The following is a 15,588-nucleotide window of genomic DNA, read 5'->3' on the forward strand; positions in this document are numbered from 1 at the left end:
TATGTGCATCGTGCGTGCTAAGTCACTTCAGTCGTGTTCAACTCTTTGTGACCCTGTGGACTATAGCCCGCCAGGCTCCTCTTTCTATGGGATTCTCCACGTGAGAATACTGGAGTGGGTTGCCATTTCCTCCTCCAGGGGATTGAACCCATGTCTCCTGGGGCTTCTGCATTGCAGGTGAATTCTTTACTTCTGAGCCACTGGGGAAGCCCATGTATGTGTGTGTGTATTCTTTTCCAGGTTATTTTCCAATAAAGGTTATTACGATATGCTGTGTATAGATCTCTGTGTTATGCTGTAGGTCCTTGTTCTTTGCCTATTTTACATATAGTATTGTGTATATGTTAATCTCAAACTCCTCATTTATCTCTCCCTTGCCTCCTGCATCCTCTTTGGTAACCATAAGTGTGTTTTCTATGTCTGTGAGCCTGTTTCGTTTTTGTAAATAAATTCATTTGTATCCTTTTTTTAGATTCCACATATAAGTGATATTATATGATGGTTGTCTTTGTCTGATTCACTTGACTTAGACTGAGCGACTTCACTTTCACTTTTCACTTTCATGCATTGGAGAAGGAAATGGCAACCCACTCCAGTGTTTTTGCCTGGAGAATCCCAGGGACGGGGGAGCCTAGTGGGCTGCCGTCTATGGGGTCACACAGAGTTGGACACGACTGAAGTGACTTAGCAGCAGCAGCAGCAGGTCTATCCATATTGCGGCAGACAGCATTGTTTCATTCTTTTTTATGGCTGAGTAGTATTCCATTGTATGTATGTACCACGTCTTCTTTATCCATTCTTCTGTTGCTGGACATTTAGGTTTCTTTTATGTCTTGACTATTGTCATGTGCTGCTGTGAACATTGGGGCACATATATATTTTCAAATTAGTTTCCTCCTAGGAATGGGGTTGCAGGATCATATGATAGTTCTTTAGTTGCTTAAGGAACCCCTACTGTTTCCTTAGTGGCTGCACCAATTAACATTTCCAATAACAGTGTAGGAGGGTTCCCTTTTCTCCATACTCTCTTGAGAATTCATCATTTGTAGACTTTTTAACAGCCATTCTCACTGGTGTGAGGTGATATCTTATTATACTTTTGATTTGCATTTATCTAATAATTAGTGATACTGTTTGCTCATACATCCTTAGAATTAGAATATCTTAATCATCTCTGATCGCCTCATGATGCCCACTAGTGTGCTTGTCCTGTCAGCTGAGGCCCAGTGATGATTTGTCAAATAAATTGACTCATCTTTATAAAACATCAATTTCCTTGGTCAAGACTGCAAAATCCAAAGAGTGTTCGTGTTTTTTGTCTTCTGATCCCTGTATCCCTCTGCTGAAATCTCCCCTTACCCTCTCTGGAATTTTGAAACTCCATTTACAATGTCCTATATTTGCTCTTAATTCTAATTTTAAAACAACAAAATCCGGTGATATCAATTAACTGCCATTCTTCAGATGATATATATTTTAATTTTTTAAAAATTTGAGATATTTTTGATTGGTTATAAAAGTAAAATAATATACTCTTAGATATCCTTCCATCTATCCATCTATCCATTCATCTATCCATTCATCTATTCATCCATGCAGACAAAACGTTTTCAGCACACCTCCATACCGAGCATCATTCTTCATGTTGGGTGGGGGCACCAGTGAACAAGACAGACCAGCTTCCTGTCTCTTGGTGCTTACAGTTTCCTGGGGGATGTGCACAGGTTCTAAGTGCTGTGACATGGGAAAACACTGGATGCTATGGAAACCATGGACACCCACCCCATTCAGGAATGCAGTGAATGGGGACATAGCCCTGAAGAAATGACATGTGACCTAAGATCTGAAGGTGGAGCAGGAATTATCCAAGTGAGGAGGAGGAGGATAAAGTACTAGACTGAGGAAAGTGTAGGTGCGAATGTTTAGATGTAAAAGTACTTGTCCCCTCTGAGAAGCTGAAAGTAATTGCCAAAGGTCAGAACAGAAGGATATGAATGAGGATGACCTTCCAATTCTCTTTAACAAATTAGTACAGCAGGAGAAAATTGTTACCATTAGTATAGTAGGTGTTGTTGCTTAGTTGCTAAGTCGTGTCACCAACTCTTTTTTGACCCCATGGACTATAGCCCACCAGGCTCCTCTGTCCATGGGATTCTCCAGGCAAGAACATTGGAGCAGGTTGCCATTTCCTTCTCCAGGGGATCTTCCCAACCCAAGTATCCAACCTGAGTCTCCTGCATTTGCAGGTGGATTATTTACCACTGAGCCACCTGGGTAGCCCATAGTAGGTGTGCTGCTGCTGCTGCTAAGTTGCTTCAGTCATGTCCGACTCTGTGTGACCCCATAGATGGCAGCCCACCAGGCTTCCCCGTCCCTGGGATTCTCCAGGCAAGAACACTGGAGTGGGTTGCCATTTCCTTCTCCAGTGCATGAAAGTGAAAAGTGAAAGTGAAGTCGCTCAGTCGTGTCTGACTCCTAGCGACCCCATGGACTGCAGCCTTCCTGGCTCCTCCATCCATGGGATTTTCTAGGCAAAAGTACTGGAGTGGAGTGCCATTGGGCAGTAATATTGGGATGCTTGTGCCCAGCCTAGTGCTCAGGACATGAAAGATACTTAGTAATCATTTTCTGACTGATTGGCTATGAGAATGACTATTCAGTACCATATAAAGAGCTTCACACTTTGATTTCTGCCTTTCAGTGTTTTTTCATCTAATTATGGGTCTAGAGGGAAAAAAAATTTAACAAAAAGGTTTTAAAAATCATGTAAGAAGTCAACAGAGTTTTGTTTTAATGGGTTTAAATGCCTGAGTGGGTGGATGGCCAAGTGGTGAGTGGAGGAGACATGCAGGGGTGGCAGGGGGCAGGTACTGGTGTGATGAACAGGGCTGTAATTGGGACCCAAAAGTTGCCATCTACGGAGATTAAGTCAGCTTGGTCAGGGGCCCCTCTCCCTGAGGTAAGCTCTGGTGAGGAGATTGGGTGGTGATTTGATACAACTTGAAAGTGACCTTTATTCTCTGAGCCTGAAGTACCAACAGACAACCTTTTACTGGAATCTCTAGCCTGGAACCACAGTAATATTGCCACTATAAATCTCAGGCACATTGTTGGGCAGAGGTACAAAAATTTCTAAGTTAGAACCCTCCTAGGAACGCCAGAATGTATGATCATTATAGGCATGAATTTTCAAACTGATGTGATGACCAGTTTTAATGGGACCTTAGGGCTGGGAATATAGATTTTAAACCAGTGTGCCCTTGTTTAAAATAATGAGTTTGCCTGGTACCAGCAGTGTGGTTTTTGGCAAATGTCTTCATCTCTTACCAAAGCCTTAGTTACTCTATCTGAAAATGGGGATAATAACGCTTTCTTAAGAGTTATTTGGCTAAGTCAATGAAAAAATGAACATACCTTGAGTCTTGGGACCATGCCTATAACAAAATATATATTAAATAATAATATTGTTATCTGAAAATGGGCATAATAATACCTTATTGAGGGTTATTTGACTGAGTCAATGAAAAAATAAAAGATCATCCAGTGAATTTGGGATCATACCTGTGACAAAATATATACTAAATAAGAATATTGTTAAAAGATAATAATAATAAATTAGCCTAGTGTACGGAGCTAATCAGACCCTTCCACGAGTATATAACTACTTGAAGTCTTTGACTTTCCAAGTACCCATCATTCCAAAGTCGATAAATGTGTTTTTGTTCTCAGTTTAGCCTTTTATCAGGATTCCCAAAGTCACTGATTAGGCTGGCACTTAGGTGCCAACCTGCGAAAGCATTTGACTTTGTCAGTATTGGGAAAATATTTGTAAAATAGCACCGTCAATAAATAAATATACTGTAGACTTTGAGTCGCTTTTTTTTTTTTTAAAAATTGCCCAGGGGATTAAAAAAAAAAAAATTCTGGACGCCCAGTGTTCCCTGGGTTTGGTTTAGTATTTGGAGAAAAAAAATCCCTGAACTGAGCAGAGAGATAAGCGCCTTGACTTGCAGTAGATTAAGAGACCTGCCTTGGTGAGAACAAACCAGTCCCGAGTGCCGCCACGTTTAGATTTAAGATTAACTGCAGCCGAACGGTGGAGCGGCTGTTTGTTTTATGAAACAATCGCTAATGACATTAAACAGACGGGGCCCCTTCCAACATGATTGTTCATTTGCGATAAACTCACACAGATTGAAAAAGAAGACTCAGAAGTGCTTCATTTTGAGGCTCTCAGGGTGTTCTATGGGAGGTGACAGCGAATGGAAGTGAGTGGAGCCCTCATTCTGGGCAGAGAGAGGGAAGGAGGGTGGGGGGAGGAGACCGCGGAGCATCAGTGTGGAATGGCTGGCTTTTATATTTATATTAAGGAATTAAGTAATCATCATTTCCTGACAAGTTTTCCAAGGAGATTTTCTGTCTTTCTTTTTTTAATGCTATTTGTTTGTTCATTTCTCCTACTCCCCCACATCCTGGCAGCCTGAAGCTGGCACTAAGCATTAGCTGTATTAAAAAGAGTGCTGTCTATGAGTTCAATTAGATGTTAGACATTTGCTTTTCGATCTTCTTGGAGCCCAATTTGATTGAGGTCCAGCCATTTAAAACGAAGCGAGCAGAACTGTGCACAGATATCTGCTGCTCTGTAGTCTTAATTGCAAATTCAGACAAGGATTAGATAGGACTGTATCTCTTTCCACCAAAGGTATTTGTTAATACCTGCGATACGGAGGTGGTTAGATTCTGCACTTACCAATTCAGGCTTGCACTTTCAGATTTCTGTTGAACTTTGAATATTTTTGTGGAAAACAACACAATTTGCCCCAGCGTTAAGAGGATGTATGTGGATAACATCTCAAGCCTCACTTGCATTTCCATTATTTGGATCCAGCTAAAAATTGAAATAGTGTTTATTTAAAAAAAAAAAATAGTCAAAGGCCACATTGCAGTATTAAGCTTTTGTTTTATCCACAAAGAAATATATTAATGAAAAGGGTTTTAAGTGCTTATTATAGAGATGGTTTGTTTTGAAACATGGGCTTTTTCACAGCAGTTTTTCACTTCATTGTGTATCATGAAAGACATTCTAAGTAGCGGTTGTCAGTCTCCCATCAGAAGTAAAGTACTGCTGGGGAATGGAGCCATTTAGGATGCCACTCAAGCAGGACTAATCTAGAGTAGATATCTTATAAATAACCAGTAACGAAAAAACAAATCATTCCTCTCCCCACCAGAGCAGAGAGAATTACTGCTTAGGAGAAGGAAATCTTTATAATAAAGATTTACAGTTTGAATTAGTGAATTGTCTGGAGCCATGCATGGCACAAAGTTGCAATGACAACCTTTAGATGGGAGTTCAGGAAGCTGGAGCAATGCCTTTATGAGGAGTGGGGAGGGCCCTTGAATACCTGCCTCTCTCTGCTCTTAGGGAGGTAGAGGTGGATACCCCAGAAAGTCACCAGTTTGGAGATACAGGTTTATGATAGTATTTTTCAACCTCTGCACTCAGACCGCTCTTCCTCTTGCTCCCTATGTATGTTTTCAGAATTAAAAAGAATGACTATTTTTTGGTGTAGAAAATTGCATACATTTAAAGTGATGATAGGGACCTCCCAGATTGTCCAGTGGTTAAGACTCCACACTTCCAATGCAGGGATCCCCAGGTTCAATCTGTGGTTGGGGACCTAAGATCCCACAGGCTGCACAGCAAGGCCAAACATTTTTAAATTTCAAAGAATACAGTGAGTAAACAACGAATATTCTTTTGTGACTTTTGTTATGTCCACTGTCATTATTTCACTCTTGAATTTCTAGAAATAAAGACTGGCTTCTGTTTATTGGTAGGTATTGGTAGATAACTTGCAGGTTTCCTACTTTTGGAAATCTGACCCATCTGCCCTCTCTTGCCTTACCTTCTGTTTTTTTTAATAATTTTATTTATTTACTTATTTTGGGTGTGCTGAGTTTTCATTGCTGCTTGTGGGCTTTCTCTAGTTGCAGTGAGTGGGGGCTACTTTCCAGTACTTTCCAGTTTTGGTGCGGTAGCTTCTCTTGTGATGGAGCATGGGTTCAGGGCATAAAGACTTCAGTAATTGTGGCATGAAGCCTTGGTCGTTTCAGGTCCCGGGCTCTAGAGCACAGGCTCAGTAGTTATGGCACACAGGCTTAATTGCTCTGCAGCATATGGGATCTTTCTGGATCAGAGATCCAGAGCCCATGTCTCCTGCCTTGGCTGGCGAATTCTTTACCACTAAGCCACCAGGGAAGCCCTTGCTTGCCCTCTTTTGAAGTACCACAAAGGAGCTATCTCTCAATTCCCAAGGAGAAAAAGAGGCTTTAACAAGACCTGAGAGCTTTCTCTGTCAAAGAGGGAGAACCTGATTTTCTTGATTCTTAAGTACGCATTCCTCTTGTTGAAGCTCCTGTTGTATCCAAGCTGTGGTGACATGCAGAGAGATGAGGGAGTTGTTCTGGTTCACGTCTTCTCTAGACCCTGCCTGCAGGTCATTCTCTGATTCCAAGACCAAGAAAGGGCTGTTTCCGGGGGTCTTTGCTGTGTCTCCTGTAACATACTACTCTGATAGCCTAGAATACAGAGAAAAAGAGAGAAGAACCTTAAATGACACGTCACTTTTTGGTAGTCATGCAATTCTGATGGTGTTGGGGGGTTGTAAAATGGATTGTATTGAATGCCAGAGATTTCCATCTTATGGCGTCTATTCCCACACATGACTATAAGTTAGAGCAGAGGCTCTCTGCATTGTTCAGGTGAGAAAATTAAAGGACACTGGCTGCCTTAAGGTCTGGCCCCAAGAAGCTAGAGTTATCTGGGGAAAATGAGATTCGGGGAGGCTTCTTACTCAAGGATCCCAAGCCCTTTGGGTTTCTGGAGCAAGTTAGTCTGCTTAGTTCCCTGTAACCCTCAGTGGCCCAGGCTCAAGAGGAAGCGTCTCTAGATTGCTACTCAGAGGAGCTCAGCATCTAGGGGGAAATTTAACTAGAATTCTTGAAGGGTTGTTGTTGTTCAGTCGCTAAGTTGTATCCAAATCTTTGTGACCCCAGGGACTGTAGCAAACCAGGCTTCCCTGTCCTTCCCCATCTCTTGGACTTTGCTCAGATTCATGGTCATAGAGTTGGTGATGCTATCCAACCATCTCATCCTCTGCTGCCCCTTCTCCTGCCCTCAATAGCTCCCAGCATCAGGATCTTTTGAAATGAGTTGGGTCTTCACATCAGGTGGCCAAAGCATTGGGACTTCAGCTTCAACATCAGTCCTTCCAATGAATATTCAGGCTTGATTTCCTTTAGGATGGACTGGTTGGATCTCCTTGCTGTCCAAGGGATGCTCAAGAGTCTTCTCGTGCCACAGTTGGAAAGCATCAATTCTTCAGTGCTCAGCCTTCTTTATGGTCCAACTCTCCTTGAAGTTAGTGTATACAAATAACCCTTGGCATAGAAGTCCAAAAGCTTTTTAATACATGACATGATTTTTTTTAGCTGTACCCCCAAACATTTTAACATGGTATTTATTACTATTCAGGTCAAAGTTTTGTTTTTCTCTAAATTTGGGGGGCAGTATAGTTGATTTACAATGTTGTGTTAGTTTCAGGTGTACAGCAAAATAATCAGTTATCCCTGTATATATAATCCCCTCTTTCTTAGATTCTTTTTCCATTTAGGTCATTACAGAGTATTGAATAGAGTTCCCTGTGCTATACAGTCAGAGAAGGCAATGGCACCCCACTCCAGTACTCCTGCCTGGAAAATCCCATGGATGGAGGAGCCTGGAAGGCTGCAGTCAAGGGGTCGCTGAGGGTCAGACACGACTAAGCGACTTCACTTTCACTTTTCACTTTCATGCATTGGAGAAGGAAATGGCAACCCACTCCAGTGTTCTTGCCTGGAGAATCCCAGGGACGGGGGAACCTGGTGGGCTGCCGTCTATGGGGTCACACAGAGTCGGACACGAGTGAAGCGACTTAGGAGCAGCAGTGCTATACAGTAGTCTTATTAGTTATTTATTATACATAGTAGTATTAAATGTGATAGCCATAAGTTTGTTTTCTATATCTGTGACTCTGTTTTGTAAATGAGTTCATTTGTACTATTTTTTTTAGATTCCACATATAAGCAATATCATATATTTGTTTTTCACATGGTGTTTTGCAAAGTCAATCCTTAAGGTGAATTACACACTGCTTCTTGCTCTCTTAACCCATTGATCACTTTACACTAAAGAGAGAAGAGTTAGCTCTGTAAACACCTACCGAAGGTGTGCTCTGATAGTCTCAGAGGACCTACTGACTTGGAGACTGGGTGTGGGAGGATTGACCGCAGAGGCTGAGTTCAAGGTCATTCTTCCATGATATGTGGGTATCATGTGAGGCAAATATAAGTAAATTGATTAAAAATGAATTTGATTTTCACAGCAGTAGTGTAATATACTATCATTTATCATTGTTGTTTAGTCACTAAGTCCTGTCTGACTCTTTGTGACCCCACGAACTGTAGCCCACCAGGCTTCTCTGTCCATGGGATTTCCCAAGCAGGAATACTGGAGTGGGTTGCCATTTCATCCTCCAGTGGATCTTCCCAACCCTGAGACTGAACATCTCCTGCATTGCTGGTGGATTCTTTAACATTGAGCCATCTGGGAAGCCTGTTCTATATAATAAACAAATAAATAAATTGGATTGGCCAGAAAGTTCATTCAGATTTTTCAGTATAATGTTACTATATGTATAGAACCAAAAATTTAAGAGAAAAAATACTGTATAAAAGATGCCTGATGCAGTGACTTTGACGGTTTATTTAGTCATTTATTTAACCAAATGCTCTCTTTTCCTAACACAAGATGTAGTACCTCATTTTGGGGGGACTCTAAGATCTAGCGTTCTGATCTAGTAGAATCAAGAAAAATCATGACTTGAAATTCCCAAATTAATTTCTCCTTTGAAGACAGTCATGGAATTTCCTACTACTCTGAGTGAGATCTTAATGTAAAACCATCATTTAAGAAGTTACAAAATATCAAAAATTCACCAGTTCACTGCTTTCAAAAAAGTAAAGTTTACTTTTAAAATATGCTACCTCATTAAAAAATAGTAGGAAATATAAAGACATGAATGGCTTTGGAACACATAAAAATATCCTCATCTCTTTTCCTTTTTTGTTCTTAAATGTGTGCATGGAGTACCAGAAATATACAAACGAAAAAAGATATACTGTCTGTCTTCCATATTCTCTCATAATCTGCCTCTTTTAAGGAGGCCTTGTTACATGTTGGCAAATTTGATGTCCCTGTCATCATCTTGAAATATTTGTTGAATGAATGGATGGATGCATTCCCCATCTGTATAGTCAGTTCTCAATTATCCATTATAATAGAGTCGAAATAGGAAAGGAACATTGGAGAGTGAAACCCACAAATCATAGAGAAAGTTCCTGTGAGCCATTACTTTCAAAGTTCCCCACCAAATCTTTTACCCAACTTGATTAAAATGTGGAAAAAATGGCTGCATGTGAGTTCTTTCTCTTTTGGGTCTTTCTCTTTTGAGTTCTTTCTCTTTCAGGGTCTGCTGCCTTAGATACTAAGAAATAAAATTCTAAGTTAGGGACTCAAACAAGTATCCAGACACAATCCAGAGGCTGAAAGATCATCTCTGAATAATCAGAGTAATAGATTAGGCCTTGTCCAGTGTCCCTACATAGAGTTCAGGGGAGGATTTGTTAAGAGTTGTTGGTAAACTTGAACTCAGGGACCAGAATGAAGGATGCCCCCAAGAGGATCTTGAACAAGAAAAGTTGACTGTCCCCTTTGCAAGGGGATAGAGAAGGGAAAACACAATTTCAGTGATCCAGGGAGTACTTCTGGATGCTGGCCTCTAGGGTACCATGAGAGATATTTCTGTGCATCTCTCAAAAAAGTAAATCCCAAGATAGGAGTCTGTGTATGAATGTGGATGTGTGCCCCAGAGGGAAGGCTTGAGATTCCCTAGAGGCCTCTTGACCCCTTGGAGAAATGACTCTGTTGTGTCAAGGTCACATTCATTCTTGGTCTTGGGTTTCAGACAATTTGGGAGGAAGGATATTTTTTTCCTTCTCTTTTAAAATGTCTGGCTGTTTCCCATTAAGTTACTTTTGAAAGCTCTTATGGTTTGGGAAGGAAAAAGTGGCAGTAAAATCAGCATGGTTTCTGACTCAAGGCCTGCGAGGAACAGTGGTAGGGTAACCAAATGCCACGTGGAGTGGAGGACACGGAGAAGAGTCGCAGCTGAGTGGGTGCGGGCCCTGGAAACCCAGCTTCATGTTGCGTTGCAAGATCACTGGTGACTGAGTTTATTCCTGCTCTCAAGAAAATGGAGACAGTGCCTGCACAGCTAGCTGCCTTTCCTGCCACTCCCCACCCTCATCCCCACTCTCCGGCGATATCAGAAACCCGGGTTTCTTACATACTGGCCTGAGTCATAATGCATAATCTTTAATATCTCCAAATAGTCTTTGCTTTTTAACTAGGAATTTTTGTATGCTTTAAGTTTATTTAGGCTATACCTCTAGACTTTGTTAAAGGGTTACAGTATATGAATATATTTAATGTATTTGCACAACTATTATAACATATGTAGAAAGCCCAACGTACATCTGAGATTAATTTTTTTTAACAGAACTTAGACTTAAGATAAAAAGAAACCTGTAAACAGTAGTATTAGTTTGTTGAACTCCTTTCGTGATATTCTCTTTTTTATTTTTTCAAAGGTAGGCAATGATAATAGTTAATATGGAATTTTAAAATATCCTTTGATGAATTTCTTTGGCCATATCTCATAAATACCAATCTCCTCTGATCATGAGAAAAGTCTGATACTATACACCAGGCAAACATCTGAGTGTTAATTGAAAGCATCCAATTGAATTGATGTGTTTAATCGCTCAGTCGTATCTGAATCTTTTTGACCTTGTGGGCTGTAGCCCACTATGCTACTCTGTCCATGGGATTTTTCAGGCACGAAACTGGAGTGGGTTGCCATTTCCTCCTGCAAGGGACTTTCTGACCCAGGGATCAAATCCACATCTCCTGTGTCTCCAGCACTGGAGGTGACATTCTTTACTTCCTGAGCCATCAGGGAAGCTCATTGAATTGATAGCTGTTTGCAAAGAAGGAAGCATATCTATGCTTCCCTGGTGGCTCAGTGGTAAAGAACTGCCCACCTGCCAATGCAGGAGATGCTGGTTCAATACCTGGGTCAGAAAGATCTCCTGGAGAAGGGAATGGCAACCCACTCCAGTATTCTTGCCTGGAGAATTCCATGGATAGAGGAGCCTGATGGACTGCAGTCCATGGGGTACAAAGAGTCAGACACAACTGAGTGACTAACACACACACGTATACATATAACTGATTCACTTTGCTATAAGCAGAAACGAACACAACATTGTAAAGCAACTATACTCCAATAAAAATTTAAAAAACTAACAAACCACAGTTGAGTGAAAAGATCACAAAAGATTGTCATTGGAAAATTTTATTCTAAGCATCATAACAATTGCATTTGTAATTCTCCCAGCAATCCAGTGAAATTAGTACTGTTATAAACTCATTTTATAGAGGGAGAAACTGAAGTGCAGAAATCTTAAATCACTGGCCCAAGGCCAGACAGTGAATAAGAGTCATCAGTGGCCTCAGAAACGGGTTCAGAATCCATGTTCTTGAGCATGATGCTACATTGCTTCTAAAGTAGTCTAATACAGGGAAGCTATAGATAAATGGAGAGATGTGAAAGCCTGAATTAGTAATCCCCATCATACCGAATCCACGCAGGGCCAAATCATTCTTTGGCTTGGCTGGTTTTAGTTTGAATGCCCAGTGGTTCTTTCTAAAGAGAATAGGACCTCTGGCAGTGTATTCTGAACTGCTTGCCAGAGGTAAAGAGAGGTGTGTTTCTCCTGTTTGCTTCAGGAAAGAAGCATATATAAAAGTAAAGAATTAGTTCCTGTCTGGCATTTTATCAACTTCACTAAAAACTTTTATTTTTTTCCCCTAGAGGCAGCTGCGATGAATTGTTGCAAAGTGTCTACCTGTTTAATAAGAAATCTATTCTCTCCTGTCACATGCGCCTGTAACTTGCATTGATAGAACCTTTCAGAAAATGGAAATGAAATAGACGTGAAATTTCTTATATGGAGAGAAAGCAGGGGAAAAAAAAGAGAACTTACTCTCTTCCTGTTGAACCAAAGAGCAAACCCTGCTTTTTTTTTTTTTTCCTTTGGACTTGATTTGTAAAGGCTACTTAAGATAAAACACTGAACTTGCTTTTCTCAGTTTTCTCATCGGTTCAGTGGGAATCATAGCCTTTCCAAGTGCCGGGATTTTCTAGGGTTAGAAAGCCAAGTGAGTGTGGAATGAAAATACATTTCTTTTTTTTCATTGTGACTGAGGGCTCCTTGAAGTAACCAAGCCACAGAGCAAAGATTATGGCCTTTCTCATGTAGAGAGTGGACGACCAGATGGCAGAGCCCATTCTACATAATGACTCTCACTCTGGTGGTTTGTAATTTATGAAGCCGCCTTCTAATCAGAGGGGCTGTTGGCTGCCACAGAGCATAGAAACTGCTTCTTCCAAAAAGAAAAAAAAAAAATCATTAACCCAATTGTCTTCTTCTTCATATGATAAATAGTCTAAAACACAAGATAGACAAAGACCTTCTGATTTTATTTCATCAACTTTGAGGAAAAAGGATACGGACTAGTGTGACTATCTGGGGAGAATTTCCGCCCTGACTTTCTAAAAGGAGAGGCAGCAACCCTTTTAGCCACACTTGTAACTTGTGTCTCCCATGTCTTGATGCCTCACTAGGGAAGGACAAGCGAGGTAAAGATAAAAGTTGGTTGAAAGAAACAGGAGAGAAACAAAAAGAAGGGTTTGCACAGCCGAACTGAGGCAAAATACCCCCATCAAATGTTAGTAGCTATCGTTTTCATTGTAAATGATAAACATCAAAAAGAAGTTGGGGGAAAAAATGGTATATACAATCTTATTTACCAAGAAGAAATAGACACACAGACTTAGAGAACAAACATATGGATACCAGGAGGAAGCGGGGGCGGCGGGGGGGGCGGTGAGATGAATTAGGAGATTGGATTGATACACACACACACACACACTATTGATAATATGTATAAAATAGATAACTAATGAGAACTGACTGTATAGGACAGGGAACTCTACTAAGTGCTCTATGGTGACCTAAATGGGAAGGGAATTCCCCCAAAAGGGAGGATATACATATACATATAGCCAATTCACTTTGCTGTACAGCAGAAACTACAACAACATTGTAAAGCAACTGTGTGTGTGTGTGTGTGTGTGCGCGCACGCGCTCAGTTGTTCAGTTGTGTCCGACTCTTTGTGACCCTATGGACTGTAACCCACCAGGCTCCTCTGTCCATGGGATTCTACTCCCATGAAAATTTTAAAAATACATTGGAGAAATTTTTCTCATGTCCATAACCAAAGCTTTAAAAAAAAATCAGATGTACCGTGAATATGGTGATAATTCTGCCACCTTGGCTCAAAATCTCCGTGACTTTGCCCCTTCCCCACTCTTCATAGAGCTAAAATGCCTATCGTTCACAATTCCAGCTCTTTTTCTAATACGACAAGGGCCTCACTAATGTAGATCTAGTTGAAGTCAGAGTTTCCAAAGAACTTTATTTGATTTAGAGACATACCCTGCCCCATTTTCTCTTAAGCGTGTAAGGAGACTAAGAATAACCCATCCACTACTTGCGTTGGGTACATTTTCAATCTGGCATGCCAAAATTCCCAACTCCAGGGTGAGAAATAAATCTGTTTCTTTGAATAGCAATGAGAAAGATGGGTAAGCATTTTAAAAGGGTAGATGATGAGAGCGAGTAGTGGTGCTAAATGGAGTTTTATGTTCTTATGAACCATTCAGTGTAAAATGATAGAGTGTTTTCTGATTAGGTGATTTGAGCTTTTATGGGGAGAAAATGGTTAAACACAGAGCACTCTCCGAAGGTATTTTATACGAATGCGTTTCCTCTTTACTGAAAGCACATCAGGGAAATGGATGATGCATCTCATTTGATTCAAGTGAAACAGTTTAAATTGTTATGGCTCTGAGCTTTTTTAAAAAAAGTAAATAGCTCTCTTTGGTAAAGAACTGTATCTCCAATACAGTGTTCTTCTGCAGGGGGGGTGGGGGTGGGGGGAGTCTGGTGTCTATCAGTTTATCAATATGTGACCTTCAATAGCTATTCTGTCACCAAACAGTAGGCTTTTGGGACATAGACTCAAGGGTCATAGCTTCTAGAAGCCTTCATTGCCCCCCTTTAAGTTGAGATGCCAGCAGTAGTATCTTTTCTGAATGAATTGCATTTAGATGGGGTTAGGAGAATAACAGTAAGGTAAGAAGAAATGCTTTGAGAACAGCTATTGATAATCAGAAAAGCCAAGATATATTAAAAAAAAAAAAAGATCACAAGCTATTACTGAATAACGGCTTTTTAAAGCAGTGGTTTGAAAAGGAGAACGCAGAATATAGACTAATAGAGGAAGAATAAAGGCAGCTTTCTTGGGAGAGAGAGAACGTCTAAGCAGAGGGAGTGTGGTTCCAGAGGAGAGGTAGGCAAGCTGGAAGGCAAGCCGCGGGCAGAGGTGCAATTTTGTTCTTGCGGAGGCGCTGCCTCTGCCAGACCAGAAGCATCAGCGCCCTCTATTGTCCACGAGAGAATTGCAGAATCGCGGGAGAACAGGCCAGGCTTTTTTTTGCCTTGTAAACCGGCTTCTCTGCAACCCGTGGTTGATGATAATCCGTCGTGTTAGGAAGGTAAGAAGGGAAGGAGGAAGAGGGAGGAAGGAAGGAAAGAAAAGGGGGAAAAAAAGATTGATTTGTGTTCACCTTTGTATTATGTGAGCACTCCGCTATTTTCCAATGTTTAAAACATGAGCTGTGTTAAATGTTTCTGTCCTAGCTCTTTAACATAGAAAGTCCTCCTTAGCAGAAAGGTGCAATTTAAATTAAGCAATGAGGAAGACAGGTTAACAATAGAAAAAGTTTTTGTTAACTTCATTCTACTTTTTGTTTGCTTGTTTGTTTTGGTGCACTTCAATTTATACCTCCGCTTTTTTTTTTTTTTTAACTTTTGATTTGATACTGGGGTATAGCTGATTAACAATGTTGGGTTAGTTTCAGGTGTACCACAAAGCGATTCAGTTATACATATACCTGTATCTGTTCTTTCTCAAATCCTTTTGCCATTTAGCTTGTTACATTACATTGAGCAGAGTTCCCTGTGCTATACAGTAGGTCCTTGGTGGTTATCTGTTTTAAACATAGCAGTGTGTACATGTCCATCCCCAACTACACATCAGCATCTAACTGACTTTGATAGAAAATATGTTATCTCATGTTCTCCTTTGTGCAACTTCTATTTTTCCGTAATGATTTTTACCTGGTGTTGACATGGAAAATACAGACATTGGAAACTTTTTTGGAACTCAAATAACATTCAAATTAACGTTGCTTAGCTATGTGTTTTACTAAATTAAAGATTACGGCAAGAATGAC

The 15,588-nt window shown here is 40.6% G+C and overlaps 1 protein-coding gene and 1 long non-coding RNA gene across 15 annotated transcripts in view; one reads left to right on the forward strand and one right to left on the reverse strand.

The window, feature by feature from the left end:
- The window catches only part of ESRRG (estrogen related receptor gamma), a 695,415-nt gene that overhangs the window by 408,026 nt on the left and 271,801 nt on the right, over positions 1–15,588 (forward strand). For 2 of the 14 annotated variants that reach the window (XM_086345314.1, XM_086345316.1), the window contains exon 1: positions 4,250–4,268. The exons of 11 other annotated variants lie outside the window; for them this stretch is intronic. The gene's annotated coding sequence lies outside the window, so the exon portion shown is untranslated. Of the gene's footprint in view, positions 1–4,249; positions 4,269–14,755; positions 14,848–15,588 lie in introns of those variants that run through there. One more of the 14 variants, XM_086345313.1, reaches the window with a different exon arrangement.
- LOC147356920 (uncharacterized) overlaps positions 4,940–15,588 on the reverse strand; it is a 36,137-nt gene continuing 25,488 nt past the window's right edge. The window contains exon 3 of the long non-coding RNA XR_015143626.1: positions 4,940–6,582. This is a non-coding gene — a long non-coding RNA (uncharacterized LOC147356920). The remainder of the gene's footprint in view (positions 6,583–15,588) is intronic.

Source organism: Bos grunniens, chromosome 16, assembly GCF_055505025.1.
Source record: "Bos grunniens cultivar Pamir isolate PY7600 chromosome 16, Bosgru_T2T1.0, whole genome shotgun sequence".
NCBI classification, from domain to species: Eukaryota; Metazoa; Chordata; class Mammalia; order Artiodactyla; family Bovidae; genus Bos; species Bos grunniens.